The sequence below is a fragment of the Manis javanica genome, chromosome 5 (genome assembly GCF_040802235.1).
Source record: "Manis javanica isolate MJ-LG chromosome 5, MJ_LKY, whole genome shotgun sequence".
Taxonomy (NCBI): domain Eukaryota; kingdom Metazoa; phylum Chordata; class Mammalia; order Pholidota; family Manidae; genus Manis; species Manis javanica.
Window position 1 is genome coordinate 142,678,990 of NC_133160.1, and position 16,244 is coordinate 142,695,233.

The following is a 16,244-nucleotide window of genomic DNA, read 5'->3' on the forward strand; positions in this document are numbered from 1 at the left end:
AGTACAGTGGAACATCATTCTGGGGAAAAGTCAGCTGATAGGTTTGCCAGCCTCCAATACACCCGTCTTGTGAAGCAGGCTGCTGCAGACAGAGCTGTATGCGTGGGTTCACATAATGTAAACCCGAAGCCCTGCTTTCCTAGCTATAGTGGGTTGGACTGAGGATTGATGCCTGACCCAGAGGCAGCCAGCCATGCATGGGATGTCCAGTAGCCAGTCAAAGACCGATGCAAGAGCTCCACCCAGTGAGGTCACTGTATCATGGATGATGACTAGCCAGTCAATCAAAGCTGCTTTCACACAGTTTGAATTTAAGATCTAATTCAAACGTTGGGCAGAAATAGGCAGATACCCTGAGAGAAGTTAGAAAACCTTGTCCATGTAGCATTGGAAGCCAAGACAAAGCAGGAGCAATGGAGTAGAGAAAAGAAATGCAGAGACGATTTGGCAGCGTGAGCAGAGAAAGCAGGGGCAAAGTGTGGCTGAGTCATGATACTGGCAGAGCATTAGAGAGGAAGCAACAGATGCCTACTGCTGAAGCAGTGTCAAGGAAAACAGGTGGCTGGAGGTATACTATGTCCTGAACGACATTCCCAGCTCTGCCAGGCAGCTGCTAAGACTGCTTCCTGCTCTTCCCCACTTCCTCCTGTATCTTCACTATGAACCACATTAACCCAAAGCACCAGAGCATGTCTCTTTTCCTGGCAACCTGAAAGAGCCTAATAAACACCATGTAATATTCATATCTCTATTATGGCAGAACTCAGGTGGCATTTGATGATTTGTTTTTATGATTCTCCCTGACTCAACTCCTTAAGGTCAACCACTGTGTTCATTACTTTTTAAAAACACCCTTAGCAGCTGGGGTAGTGCATTAACAGATAGTAGGCACTTAGCAATTGTTTGATGAATGAATGAATGAGTGTGTGTGGCCAAAATAGCCATTGAAATACAGAGAGCTCAATTAGCATTTTCCCAAAGAAGATAAATTTTTGTTTTTGTTTTTTTGTCTGATTTTAATATGGAGTTTAAAATGTTTTAATCACATGAATTTTATTTGAAACAATGGCTAGGAAAAAATTCTTTAATTTTGTTGTAAATCAAATACTTTTAAAAAATATATTTTTCACTAAATACTGATTGACTCCTGCCTCATATCAGCCATTACACTAAGCTCTTTGTATACATTATACTAAGCTTTATGGGAGAAAACACATAAGATAGAGTCCTAGCCCTTACAGGGCTTTCAGTCTAGAACAGAAAGCATGCCATCCACACCAACAAAAATGAAATAACAGAATGATGACAATTGGGCAAAGTGCTGAGGGATTTCATTGCTGAAATGTGATTTTAGAAAAAAACACTAGAAAGTTGCATAGAAAAGTGTTAGCTACAAAGCATCCTTTAAAACAGTAGTTGATGATATACTTTCTAGATTGTCAGGTTAGTAGCAAATGATCTTCAAAATTTTAGGCTTTCCAAAGGGATCTGGAATGTAATAGGTTGGGAGCTTCAGAACTTACTTTTTCTTGGTAACATGTACCCACTGTCTTAAAGCAAGTGTTATTACTATTTCAATTGAGATGAGAAAGCACAATTTTTTCCCAAAAGTAAACTTAGCAAAACAGTACTTTGATATAAAAGAGTTGCATCAGCTGGCTGATGTTTTTACTAACTGAGTGAGTTCAATTTTGGCAAAGTGGGGTTGCAGTGTTTCCATGCTTACTTGCTAATAACATGTCAGCAGTTAAGTTGAAACTTACAATTGTGGCTCGTATAGCAAAAAAAAGATTTACTGTATTCAAACTTTGAACCATAGTCACTGAGATAACTGAGCTTTAAAACAAATTATCTTGTTGAATTTCTCATCATATATTACAGATACACTTGAAAACCATTTCCCAGTGAACACTTAAATTACCAGAGTAGCCTCTCCATGGTTTATGTAATTAAACTTTGAAATAGAATTTCCTATCACTCAAACTCTTGGCCTGCTTTCCAAATTTGGCACCAATTCAATTGAAGGGTACCCTGAGTACTCCAGGTATGCTGTTTAAAAAATAGTCACTGTGTGTAATTGCTTTCCTATGTGAATCAGGATATTCTCAATGCTGTGCAAATAAAATAAAATACAGAAGTAAACTGGATGTTGAGACTGATGTAAGGCTGCAATTGTCATTCCTTATCCAAAATTTAACATTTTTGCACTATATATGTAAAATAAAGTAGATGTGATCTTTTTACCTGCCCAGTATCCTTCCTGACTCTTCTGGTACCAACACCTCAGTTTCCCTCTGAGACACCATCCACCTTCATGCTCAGTCCATGGAGATCCTGGGTGTATGCAGGACTCACTACCACCTTCTAGTATGTAACCATTGCCAGGCCACAGTGATGGGTCCAGAGATGGATATGTGACACAGGCCAGACCACTGAGGCTTAGTTTTCCTACATGTAGGGCCCTGTGAGAAAGAGACTGCAACTGGTAAATATGGTGATAAACCCAGAGCAGTGGAGATCACAACAGGAAGGAAGTTCTTCTTGAGAATGTAGCAACCAACATAGAGGGACATGGAGCTGAGATATGGGCAGAAAGTTTTGATCACATTCTTTCAGCCCCTCAATCAACTGATTATTAAATCCCAGACCCATTTCTAGGTCTTACATGTCAATAAATCTTTCTACTTCCCCACTTTTTAAAAATTTCCTGACTTCAGATTGGGTTTTCTGTTACTTGCACTTGAAAAAAATCTTGACTAATTTGCAAACAATTATAATTTTTCCCATTGGTTAAGAAGAAGCAAATGCAATGAAGCTGAGCTTATAAAAGTAATTTTATACTAATAAAGCATTGCTTCTCTTTGTTATATACATTCAAGTTCCATCTAAGAATCATTGGCAAAAGTTCTGTTGAAATATAAACATTTAAACATAAATATAAAATTTGAAAACATAAAATGCTTACAACCCTCTGGTCAACAAAATAAGGTCAAGTGCATGTATTTTACCTTTCTAGGCTCATGCCTAGCACTCCTTGTCAGAACTCTAGCACACCTTCCAACCACCTCTGCCCCTCACTTCTGAGTCTTGCATATGTCTTCTGCTCAGAATACCACCCTGTTGGTTTTTTCACTCTTTCTTTACGGTTCAGCTAAATAGCACATCCTCTGTAAAACCTTGCAGAATCTCCCCATGTAGAATTAATTGTTCTTTCTTTGATTTAGCCATCAACAGTCTAACCTGTATTATTGCTGGGGGTACATGATTGTCTTCGTTCTAGTCTGGAGTCTCATGAGCATGACCTACTTCTTATTCATCTGTGTGTACCTTATGCTTAAACTCTGTCTGGCACCTAGTACATGCTCAATGCATATTTGTCAAATGAACTTTCAGTGTTGAAGCTTGGGGTGGCTTTTACTCCCGTTAACTCTTTTAGATGCTATAAGCCCTTCTCAAAGTAGCTGTATATACTTAGGAGTGGTATTGTCAGCATTCACAGTCACCAAACACCATAAATGACCCAGGTTCCACCCATTCAAAGAGTCCCAGTCCAAGGGTGACTTTTATTAGCTCTCTTTATTGGTCAAAACAAACTCCATGGTTTTAATGGGGTCTTGAGCCAAATGTAGATACTCACAGATCAAAGAGCCTCCAAGGCCATTCAGTTTGGTGGATGCGACCATTCATCACCAATTTGTATATAGTTTGGTAGTTGGGCACACTTTTCCTTGGTAGTCCCCATTTATCACAAGAATGGGAGATGCTTACCTGAGGAGTTTACAAGTATTTCAAAACACATTCAGCTATCAGGAGGCTTGCCTCGCGTCCAGCCATACTGGATGTGTCACCCATTTGGGGCATCATTCATGCCTCATGTCACCTTTGTCAGGTGCTTAATTGACTTATGTGTTTTGGGCCATCTGACCTGGTGGTGACTTCCTATGCTTGCTGTTTCCCTGAATACCTAATGATAGATACTATAGCTACAAGAAATAACCACTCCCAGGTTAAGTTGGACTTGTTGGACAACATTAAATGCTCTTAAACTGGCCTTCTCCTTTCCTGATGGACTCTCTTGGGGATCAAGCACCCCACCCCTCTACTTCCCTGTTGAGGAAGACTGTGACTGTGGATACTACTGTCAAGCCATCCTCACACTTGGGAGGGAATGTTTGCACAGCAGTGCTCATTCTTTTAACTGGTGGGTAGTTGTGTGACCCAGTTTCTACTGAATGTTATTAGGAATGTTTTTTTTTTGTGTGTGAAAACAGCCGTGTGGCGAAGAGTGACAGTACAAATGCTAAGGCTGCTGGGATGGCCCAGGACCAGTCCCCAGGTATCAAGGCTAAACTCCTGTCTTTGGGACTGAATGCTGCTGCACAGTCAGTGGGAGGTGAGGAGGAAGTTGGCAAGAGATGTGACAAGGCCCCAGTCCCTTGGGCATTTCTACTTCGTTAGACAGTGCAGGGAAATTATAGGCTGGAGAACACTATCTGGGACATGTACTGACATGTCAAAAAGAGATGGACACTCTGATTTTCCAGCATTCAATCCCATCTTAAGCCATTTTCTTCTCAAATTCATCTTTTCTGCTGAGTTGATCTTCTGTTATAGCCCTCTCTGGGTTTGCCCAGTTGTCCCTTCCTAGTGGTTGGGGCCAGGGAAACATTACAGGAGTCATAAAATGAAAGAGGGAGAGTGAGGCTAAGAGTGGCTGTATTGCTTTTTGTGATTAAAACTTAAAAATTTCAGAAAAAAATTTTCCCTCCCATTTTCTTTAGAATGTTCTTGTTTTTCTGAAAATGCAGAATTACATGTATTTTAGAGTAAAAAATGAAATAATTAAGAAAATATGACTACTCTGGGGTCTCTGGAATCATTCAGGGGCAGTCTGTTGTTAAGGAAAAGGGCAGGAGTATTGGAGTGTGCTGGCCATGGGTTCAAATCCTATCACAAGCTCCTGTTAATGTGGATACAAGGATTACTGTGAGGTTCAGAGAGAGAATATGTATCAGAGTACCTGATGGCTGGTAGTGTAGTTTATTGTCTGATAGGAACACTGGAAAAAATAAAACTAACAGAGAGTATTATTCTGGAACCTTTGCTAAGTCTACATACCATGCAAAAGTAAATGGCTTACTCTCCCCAGAGATCCTGGCATTTTTGTAAAAGAAGGCAGTGGTGCGCAGCCCCTTCTTTGCTTGCAGACTTCCTCTTGTTGCATTTTGATCTTGAGATTGGTGGATGCCTTCCTGTATCCTCAAAGCACTATGGTTTAGTGGACATGAGAGTAACATCCCCTTGTTCCTGCAGAGATTTGAAACAAGGGCTTTATTGGCTATCTCGCTCAAAAGGCGCTAGACACAGAGAAGGAGGGGGAGGAAGTCAGGAGATTTGGGAGCTGGAAGGAGATGAGTGCTCTCTGCATCCGCCTGGCGGAGTGAAAGGCCCTAAGTGCAGAAAACATAATGACTGCCTTTGTTTGCTCCAAGGTTGCTGGTGCCTTTGGTTTTCAAGTTTTTGCCTGCTTCATAGACACGGGCAGACAGCAAGAGATGGTGATTCCTTAGAGTCAGCAGTTGAAGTGCCACGATATTGAAAGTTATTTAGTTTGTTGGATGCAAATTCAAGACGAAAATGTGGAATTGTTGCATAAATGCATGATATTTTTAAGCCTAATAAGTCAAAAGCATTAGAACTTTGTGAGAAAACCACAACATGTAAGCCATTGTCATGCTATTAACCAGCAAAGTTATCTTAATGATATAATGTGCACCAAAAATATTACAGACATTGCTCTCCCCTCAGCCCCTCCACATTTCCATTAAAAGTGCAGGAGGGTAAAGAAAAAAATTTTTCCCTGCTTTTATGCATTAACAAATTTTAGTAGCTACTTTTGTATAATTATTGTAGGGGTAAACACATGAATTCTGTCTCAGTTTGAATGCCAGCTCCCTTTTGTTAGCAAGTCTCTTAACCTCTCATTTATGTGCTTTCTTGTAAAATAAGGTTGTTCTGAGGCTTAAATAAGTGAACAGGGGAAGGGCTTGGCATTTCAACATTCTGTAACTGGGATCCATCCTTCCTCTTCTTATAAATCACCTGTAGGAGTTACTAATGTCCTTGTAGGGAATGTAAAGCTCAAGATGTCATATTTCCCTAGGCTCATCAAAGTACTTCCCAAAGTAGAGTTCAAATTCAAAGATTCTGGCTTTTCACCCTATCTCCCTAATTTCAGGAAATGTTACACTTCATCTCCTTAATGCTCAGGCAGTAAATTAAATACAGCTATGAACTGAATGACCTTCTTCAAATATGTATTTATTGATTGACGAGAACAACTAAGAAGTAGGTGTTGCCTAAAGTAGTATTTGGTCAACATTCCCTGATGAAATATCATAACGTTCAAGCATTTTATAGGAGTATTTTTTCACCCTTAGAGCAACCAAGTATTTTATTATTTTTTTTCAGATTAGATTAAATAAAGACAACCAGTGCTTGAACCATTGTTATGTCAAATTCAACAACTAAGAGTGAACAGGTCCATATGTGTGATGATAAAGCACAAAAGCCATGCTACAAATGATGCAGTCACTGAAAATGAAATTTGCACAATCTGAAAGTATGATTAATCTTATAAGAGATCTATTTCCATATCTTCTGTGCACAATGTTGCTATCATTATTTTAATCAAAACACTGAAGCCTGAATCACCCTGGCCAGGTCTTGAACAACGTCTATGACAGTCTAGGAAGAAATCCCTTCATTTTGTTGGTGTGTCTACTTGCTCCACAAGCCGGACAGGAGGAGATGGCCTACTCTGAAGGAGAGAGAGAGGTAGATAAAATATGGTAACATGGAAGGGCCCAGTTAAAGGACAGGAGCTGCTGGGGCAAAGTGCTTGTTAGGAACAGAGAAAGTTGCAATGGGGAAGTTTATTATATTTCTTCTAAGTTTTTAGGAAATATTGCTGAGTTGATTTCACAGAATCATATTACTGAGAGGAACTGTAGAATGGATTTGCTACACAGCTTTTTCACTTTTTTTGGTCAAATGTGCCATGAGACTGAGAGGATCATCAGTTGGCTAATGTCACAAAGCAGGTGGAACATATGATCAAATCAAGACTAGATCTTTTTTTTTCTTGAGTTTAAATGCATTTTATTTTATTCAGCCTATACACATTTTTTTATTTAAAACAATGCCTCTGCTCCAATAAATAAAGGTCCAAATAAAGGAAGAGCCCAAGATGACATCAGTCCCATTTGTCTAAGTCCTGGTATTGTGTGGATGAAAAACAACAGCCAGTTATAATGACTGGTGACAGGTCCAAATAGTCAAATTTGTTAATGTTTTTCTAATTCTAAACTATCCTTAGAGAAAATCATATGTGGGGTCACACCATTCTCATGGTAGTCCAGCTGAGCAACCATGCCACATGGATTCATGTTTTCACCAATATAGAACTCGTAGTTTTGAAGTTAGCAAGAATGTGCTTGATTTGCTCTGCAGCGCCTGTCATAAAGCAGTTCACTCTTTCTGGTCTCTGTTCTTCAAGTTGCCTTTGACTGATTTCAAATAATCTTTGATGTCCTCCTTGTAGGCGTCCTTTGTGAAGCTGGTTTCCTGCAAGTGATGGTTCATGACAGTATCAACACCCTCTGTCCTACTGACTGTCTCCTTCACCTCCAGGCACAGCACATCCGTGATCTCCCAGATCTTGTAGATGATCGTGATGGCAGCTGGAGGGAGACAGCGGCTCTAGTTTAGCAGGAGCTGGAAGTCAGTGAGGCACAGCCTGAGCGGCTCTGGGGGTGGAGTGGGGGTTGGGGGGGTCTTTTGAGTCCCACTCCCTTTTTGATTCAGCAGTAGCTTACTGTGGAATCCTGTGCCTGATAACATTCTTGACAGTTCACAAATGTTTGATGGAAGAGAAGAAAGAGAGGGAGAGGAAGGAAGGAAAGAAGGAAGGAAGGAAGGGAGGGAGGGGGGAGAGAGGGAGGGAAGGAGGGAGGGGAAAGAAGGAGGAAGGGAGGAAAGAAAGGAGAAAGAAACAAAGAAAGAGAAAGAAAAAGAAAGAAGGGAGGGAGGGAGGAAGACTCTGTCTCCCATACCTTTCTGGTTGAGGACCATTTTTGTGCCCCAAATTACGAAAAAGGAGGAGGAGATTGTGGTGTGCCTTTGTAGTTGGGCACGGAGACTGAGAAAGCAAAGTTTCTAGTTCTGGCACAAATTTAGAGACATCAAAGAAATTACCCTGCTTCTTTTTTATTTTTCTATTTGCCAAGGGGTAGTCATTCAGCAGAGATGTCTCTGATGAGAGGGACAGAGGCCCTGATGAGAGGCACAAGATGACCAAAGACAATCAAAACTGTCCTTGTAACTCTCTTAAGGAGTTACCCTGCTAGAGACGGGCATACTGTTTCTCCATTATTGGAGCACATGGCTGTTTTCTTGTTTGAGGACCAGTGAAGCAGTTAGCTTGAACTTGGGGGTCACGTTTATGAGGAATGTGTGTTTTAAGCAAAAGGCTGTGCAGTGAATGGTTTGTGGGCATGGAGAAAAACCTAGGGCGGGTCAGACCCATTGCCCCTGTCTCACGCTCACCCTGGAGTACACACTTTTTAAGACTAATATCCATTCTCTCTTTCTCTATAATCACACTCACAAACGTTAAATGCATGGACTATTTGACACCATTATTCTACATAGTCCACAGGGAAGATTGAACGATGTACTAATAAAGTATTCCAGAATCAAATTCTGTATTAAGGATATTTATCTCATTTGGTGGAGCTTCCTTGAGAATGATGAGATGGCTAAACTCTAGAATTAGATCTATTCTCTGGCAGTGCTGAGATTCCTGCCAGTGGTGGTTCATGACAATATCAACACCAGTGATAATTATTATTTGTGCTGTGTAGGCTTAAAAAAGAGGAAGCTTTGGAATGGATATAGTGAGAAAAGAAGGATGAATTATATGACCTCTGAATTTAGAGGAATTTAAATGCAAAAGGAAATCAGCCTCTGTTGCCCTTGCCCCCCTCTCCCCCAACCTCTTAAACAAAAAAGAAACAAAATCTCTGATTTTCTCAAGCTTCCTTTTTCAAGCTTGGTTTGGGCATCAAAGCCTTCCATGGTACCAGTTTCCTCTATGGGCAGCTTGTTACTCCTTCTGCATCCCCCTCTCTCCTCCTCCCTATCTCTCCTCTCAGATCTCCATTCCCACCCTTGTTTATGCTGCAGCCTCACAGAAGACACAGACCATGGTCTCATGAAGGCCTTTGTAAGAATTTATTAAACTATTAGAAATTAATCAACTCCCATAGACATTACAAAGGTGGACTTTGGACAGATACCTAAGTGATTTCCTGGAACAATACCTGGGGAATAATTTTTTGGCTGTGAGTGGATGATATTTTAAGTTGTTATATATTTGCTGATCTTGGGGAGATTGTTGGAACCATCCAGCAAGCACAGGAAGCTTGGGCTCTTGGCTCCGAGTCTAAATATTTGGAGGATGAATACTTAAAATGCATTTAGACATTTAAGGCATTTTTTTTCCCTCTAAGTCTCACTGTTAGTGTGATACTCTGCAGCAAGCCTCTATCTGCTGAAGGCATCAACCTCCTGGACAAGTCCAGGCCTGGGCACCATCTCAGCTCTTGGTGAGAAGCCAGAGATGCATGTCTATTGGCCAATATCCACACCCCTGAAGTGGGTTATTATTACAATCATTCACCTTCAACACCTGAATTCTACAGTCATGCTAAGGGTCTGCTCCATCTCTGCACTGAAACCAGAATGGAACTTACACACATTTGCACGCACACACACGCACACGCACACACACACACACACACACACACACACACACACCATTTCCCAAGCCAAATGTTTCAATGTTTCCTTTCATTTGTCAGTGCTGGGTCTTTATTATTATTGCCAACTTTCAGCTCTACGTTGACAATCATCTGTGGTCAGTTTTCCTCTCTGGCCTATCCGGCAACATACCTTTGGGCTGGTATATCCTTAGAGAATACAGACTAATAGGAACACATTCGATTATACCTAATTAGGAAAGCAAATTTGTTATAAAAGCAGACTATGTGTTTATGGAACTCAGAAACAATTATAAACAACTGGGGGATTCTTCATGTTCTTTAGACTCACAGATACACTCTAGGACTTCAATTACATGAACTGTTTGCCTATCCCAATCAAATTATCTACATAATTGCCAAATATCTGCTATGCTATAGAGTCACAAACTCTTGTTGGCTCAATGGAATGGGAGTGTAGGCATCAGCTTCATTTCTGAAATTTGAAGTAGAAAGGGGTGGGGTGGGGTGGGTGGGGTGGGATGAGTATGGGTGTGCACCTGGCTTAGGTAATTGCCATGGTAAGGTGTCTCAGACAACATGATAATAACCCTCTTGATAGAACTGGGGATGTGATAGCAGCAGTAAAAATTATATTAAACTGGGCCTGATGCCAGACAGTCAGCCTTAAATAAATGAAGTGCAAGACAAGCATTTTAAGAGGAATTGACTTGTATATCAAGGAAGCTAAACAGGCCAGAGAGGTGCTCACTCGAGGAGACAATACTTTCACCTCCTTTAAAAAGCTTTGCCCAACCTAATTAAAATGCCCAATCTAACTAAAAATCGAACCATAATCCCACTGGTGTCCCTTTGCTCCACCCCTTTCCATTGTCGAGATGCCCCACAGATGAAAAATTCTTCAAGCAGAGACTATCTATCTGAGCACACACATACCAAACGGGAGCAAAGACGTCAGTGGTTTGTACAATGGATGGTGGTGTCTCACTTAGCAATGATGTATGATGTGGGTTAGTACAGAGCAGCTATCTGTTGAGGAGGACAGTAGACAGGATCTGTTCCACTGTAGCAGATGACTCCCCAGGGCTAGCCAGCTGGCTTAGAGTGGACCAAGTTGGGCAGGGCAGTGATACCCCAGCAACCCTCTGGGCAAATAACTCAAGGGCTTCTTTCTTATGTGCCTATATTCATCCCTGTCTTCTGCACACATACACATATGTCATGGAGCTGATCTGATACAATGTAATTTGGAACATCAGAAGAAGGAAGAAGTACATGCCTATCATCAGGGTTAAAAGTGTCTGGTCTTGAGTGTGAGAGATAACTTTGAGTTTCCTGGTAGCCTGGGCAAAGAGGAAACCTGATAAATCATACAGCTCATGTTTTTCTTAATAATAGTTATCAAGTCTGTTTTTTCACATTTGACTTGATAGAGAGGAGAAACTGAATTTCTTAGGATATATATCACAAAATGTTAAAGCACTAGAGTGCTTGGCCTATCAACAGGAAAAGCACTAGAACATTGATCCTTCAGTAACTAATAAGAAATAGGTAGCAATCAGCAGTTCTCTGGAACTGGCTGATTTGACCTTACCATTTAGCATCTCTTAAGCACTATGTCAGAGAGATATCTGCACCCATGTGTTCACTGCAGCATTATTTTACTGAATGTCTTTTTTCAAACCCAAAAGTTATACAGCAAAAGTAAAACCAAGTCTTGAGAGTCTTCATATTAGAAACACAAAGCAGTTATTTTACAGCAATTCTTGAATCAATAGGCAAAACATAACAGATGTAAATAAACATTTGTTTCTACTGGGAAAAGAGGACAATCATTGGAAATATTTTCCAATTTATTCTTCACTGTATACACAATATGCCCACCTACAAAAACTCACATTCACCAAACAAGTGTTGCCCCCAATAAAAACCAAAATAGTAACAAAATAATCCCTCAAGTCACATCCACACTTTGTATTTAAGCAAAGATCCTGAGACTAAGTGTGTAATGTAAGGTTAATTGAAATTAAAATAATGAACAAACAACATGATTAATATATGAAATATTCCTATTATATAAGTGTTAATAGATGATGTTCTTTGCTTCTCTAGAACCTTGAAACCATATTTTTGGCAGCATTATTTACAATAACCAAGATAGGGAAACAACCTGAGTGTCCATCAATGGATAAATGGAAAATAAGTTATGGAATATTATTTAGCAATGAGAAAGAAGGAAATTCTGCCATTTGCAACAATATGGATGGACCTTGAGGATATTATGCTTAGTGTAATAAGTCAGGCAGAGAAAGACAAATCCTGTATGATCTCATGTAATGGGGAATCTAAAAAAATAAGAAAGTAAAAATCCCTCCCTAAACTTATAAGAAAAGAGATCAGATTTGTGGTTTTCAGAGGTAGATTGGATGAAGGTGGTCAAAAGGTACATACTTCCAATTACAAGATAAATAAGTACTAGGAATATAATGTAGAACATGATGACTCTTGTTAACACTGCTGCATAGTATTTACGGAAGTTGTTTATAGACAAAATCCTAAGACTTCTCATTACAAGGAAAAAACTTTTACTCTTTCTCTTTTTCTTTTGTATCTATATGAGATGATGGATGTGTACTAAATTATTGTGGCAAACGTTACATAATATGTGTGAGTCAAATCATTATGCTGTACACCTTAAACTTATATAGTGCCATATGTCAATTATATCTCAATAAAACTGGGGAAGGGGGCTAATAGGATCATGATTTTTACCTTTTTCTCTTTGTATAGTTGTATTTTCTAAAATTTCCACAGTGAACATGTATGACATTGTCATGCAAATGTCTACCTCTGGATCTGTTTGGTCTGAGATCCTGTCCTCACCCTTTTCCCCCAGCAGCCTGATCCCTCCAGGCTGATGTTTTCAGGCTTCCTGTCAGCTGGCTTCCGACTGGGTTTGGCCCACAGGAGGCTCTGGTAGGAGAGTCTGGAGAGCTGGAGGAAGGGAGAAGGTAGGGTATTTCTCCCTCTCCCTCTGTACTGGGGTGCTATCTCTGGCAGCTGCTGCCTCTCTTCCTTGGCTCCAGCCCTCACCGGAAGCCTGCCGTAGTTCCAGTTTCCTTTGGGTAATCCCAGGCCATGGGCTTGGGTGGCATCATCTCCTCCCTTTGTCCCTCCAGCCTAGGAGTGGCAGCGACTTCCTGCTGTGGCTAGTCTCTGGATTGCCTCACAGTCCCTTGTTTGGCTTCTACGTTTCTTTCATCTCATTGCACTAAATTTCCTCTCTTTTAAATATTCAGAGTGGTTCCTGTCTTCCTAGTTGGGCCCTGGCACAAAGAGATGAAAATGTGTTTGAAACAAAAATGAATGGGGCAAAAGATTTAGAGGAATGTGAGTTGGAGAAATAACCAAGGAAGAAAAAGGCTTCACTGATGAGGGCATCACACACAAAGGAGGGTCCAGTTTGGGTGCACACTGGTTGGAAAGGATTTCTGCTCACCTAAGGGCCTTTTTAGTTACATTCGCACACAAACGACAGTTTTACTTACAGTGGTCAGCTCCAGAAAGGAAGGATAACAATATGTAAAACACAGGAAAACAAAACAACAACAACAACAAAGCATCATGGGATTTAGAGTCCAAAGTCACGAATTGAGTTCCTGGCTTGCGGTGGATATTGTGGTTGATCTGTAGTATCCATTTGACCCCTCCCACATGGCAAATCAGCTGTGGGATTGCGAGGGGACTGATCCAATCCCCAGCTTCTGGGTTGTGGCCTTGATTGACACAGTCATTGGCTCATTCATGGGTATGTGTTCCAGACCTGAGCCAATCAGTATTTGGAATTCCTCTGGCCAGAGCTGGATTTCTGATTAAACATTTCTGTGCCTGAAGCCCACTGTATCACTCGACTTTCTCTACTGTGTGAGTTTATACATTTCCTTTACCATTTAGAGCATTTTGATTTCGGTTTTCTGTTACTTGCAACCAAAAGCATGAGGTTTGAAACATAGAAATGTCTTATTGGCTGTGTGTCCTTGGGCCAGGCACTTAGTCTTTCTGATCCCTAGTTTCCTCATCTGTAATATGGAACTATTAAAATAATTTACCTTAAGGAATTTTTGTGAGGATCAAATGAAATAATAAATGAAAAAGTTCTTTGTAAATTGTAAGCAGTTATTTGAATCTTATTATCACACATATAATTTATTTCAATTGTTAATGCAGTTTTATGTCTCTCCTACATATAAATAATTTATTTTATCAAATGTACAGTTCTGGAATACCTGTTTCATTGCTGTATCATGAGTGTTCATCAAGATTGATAAGCAATACTATTATTTCATTCTGTACAGCTCTAAATAATTTACTTTTGAAGTCCCAAATGACCTATGTGAGCTTGAAAAGATTTACCTGAAAACTCTCAGCCAAGTGGAAGTGAATTAGTAACCCTTTGTGTGACCACGCATAACTCACTTGTAAACCTGTGGTTTCACTGCCATCTGGAGCAGCTCGTGAGAGTGGGTGTGTGACATTCCTCTCACTGCGTGAAAGTTTGGGTGTGTCCCAAAAGGACCAGCTGACCAGTTCTGCCCTTGCTTTTCTTGGATTTGCTGCCCTGAGGTTGTTTGGTAACTGGAGAGAGTGGTTGAGGCATGAACCTTTAAAAGGGCTATAAAATTAAGAACCCCCAGGGAAATAGCACACAGTGTTTAGATTTTTGTAATAACAAAATATTAAGGGCAATTAATTTATTGAGTCTAATTAGATAAGGTCTGTAACAATTAGGGCAGTGAAAATAAAATTATCAAAGAGTGTACTTTAGATATGTTTTCCTCCCAATGATTGGCATATCTTAGGTCCACTCTTGGTATGGCTTTGCTGACCATGGCAGGTCAGGGCAGACAGAAAACCACTAGGACTAAGAACTCAATGCTAGCATGGGGCTGGGGCAAGCCCTGGGGATGAGCTACAAGTCCAGCCTTGATCCCTGTCATCAAGCGCTGTTGGTTTTACCTCCCAACCAGACTTCCCTCTCTTCCTTCTCTGTCTGCCTTGCCAGTGAGCCAGCTCAGGTTGCCATTATGTTTTACCTGTGCCGAACTCTCTTCCCCTAGGCTCAAATCCCTCACCTTGTCCCCAACCCCCCTCTATTCATCCTCCACCTTGCTACCTACCCCCTGAGCCACACCCTCCCTTAAAACTTTTCATTGGCTCCCTATAGCTCATCCTATAAAGCATAGACTCCTTAGCATGGCAGGACATTGTGGAACCTGACTCCTCTTAACAACCAATCCAGCTTTGCCCCCACCAGCCTTTCCCACACCCCCAAGTTCCTTCCAAGTCAAATCAGAGACCTCAGGCATGGCTCTTTAAGGTCAGTGCTTATCACAATTTATGGTCATAAAAATTACTTGATGTTGTTTAAAAAACGGATTCCTGAGCCATAGCCTCACAAGATTATGGTACAGAAGGCCAGGTCTGGGAACTGGAAATTTCATAAGAACTTTGGCAAAGTCAGGTGCAAGTAGTGCCCCAACTGCCTTTGGAGCAACACTGTATGGTAACACTTATCATACTGTAGCCCATCTCTTTCCTTTTACATCTGCCTTCAATCAGAAGTCCTTGAGGGTGAGCATCAGGTCTTTACAACTTTGTTTCCCCAGGACCTAGCACAATGCTCTGCATACACTGAGCTCTGTATGTATGTTTTTGAAGTGAATAAATGAATTACAGCAAAGCCAGTATCCTGAAGGTAAAGCAGAGATAGGAGTCAGGGGCCAGAGTCAGCTCAACAGAGGGTCAGCTGGGCCAGAGATCAGTAGTCCAGTGTGAAGAAATGTTGGAGATGCAAGGGGTGCATTGGAGGGATTATCAACAAGATGTTGGGCATGGGGCCTGAGTTTGAAGGAGGATCTGTGCAGGTGGAAGGGCAGTGACTCACACACAAGGAGGGAGAATGGGACCATTAGCATAAGAGGGGTCTGGAAGAAATGGGCTATACAACCACATCAAACTAGGAAAGGGTAACTTGTTCCAGTGACAGATTATTTCTCTAGAAAGTGGCAGTGTAATTGGCAGTTACCATTTTGTATGCAAATTAGATTCATTCAAAGCAGTGGTTTTTGAAACCACATGAACAAACAAGTCAAATTTTCAAGTTCCATCCAGAAGTCACTGAATGACACTCTGGGTATATGTGGAGGGGATTTCAGAATATTAACACCAGGAATTCTGAAACTTTATCATCATGTTTCCATGTATGAGGGCTTCCTGTCTTATTCATCCTGGTTGTTATCCAGTGGGCCATCACATTTGTTTTTTTAGTTTAAGGGAGATTTTTTTTTATTATTTCTTTGCTTTCTATTAATTCTTTTGCTGTTTCTCTGGTCTCTTTGCTGT